Source organism: Sinocyclocheilus anshuiensis, unplaced genomic scaffold (genome assembly GCF_001515605.1).
Source record: "Sinocyclocheilus anshuiensis isolate Anshui unplaced genomic scaffold, SAMN03320099.WGS_v1.1 scaffold308, whole genome shotgun sequence".
Taxonomy (NCBI): Eukaryota; Metazoa; Chordata; class Actinopteri; order Cypriniformes; family Cyprinidae; genus Sinocyclocheilus; species Sinocyclocheilus anshuiensis.
This window is the reverse complement of record NW_015558619.1, coordinates 417798-418145: the sequence shown is the minus strand read 5'-3', so window position 1 is coordinate 418145 and position 348 is coordinate 417798. Positions and strand designations below refer to the sequence as shown.

Sequence of the window (348 nt, the reverse complement as noted above, 5' to 3'; positions counted from 1 at the left end):
CAATCTGCTGCCATTCCTGAGCAAGCTCTGCACTGCTGGTGACACGATTCTATAGCTGACTTCTCAGGAGGAGACGGTCCTGGCACTCGCTGGACACTCTGGGACATCCTGAAGACTTCTTCACTGCAGTCTAACCTCTCTCTTTGAAGTTCTTGATGATCTGGTTGTTAGCTGGTCATTTTGTGTCAGGATCAAAAAACAGTGAATTTTATTTTTTTGTGAAAAGTTCATTTATTTGGCCAATGAAGATTTTAGCAATTATTTAAAATGCATCTGTTCACTCTACACAATAATCTAGAAACAATGTGAATGAACACCACAACAGCTTAAGCAGCAAACTTTGCAAAA

General features: G+C 40.2%; 1 pseudogene; it reads left to right on the top strand.

Annotated features, from left to right (window-relative positions):
* Positions 1-348, top strand: part of LOC107680486 (secretory phospholipase A2 receptor-like) — a 37116-nt pseudogene that overhangs the window by 4432 nt on the left and 32336 nt on the right.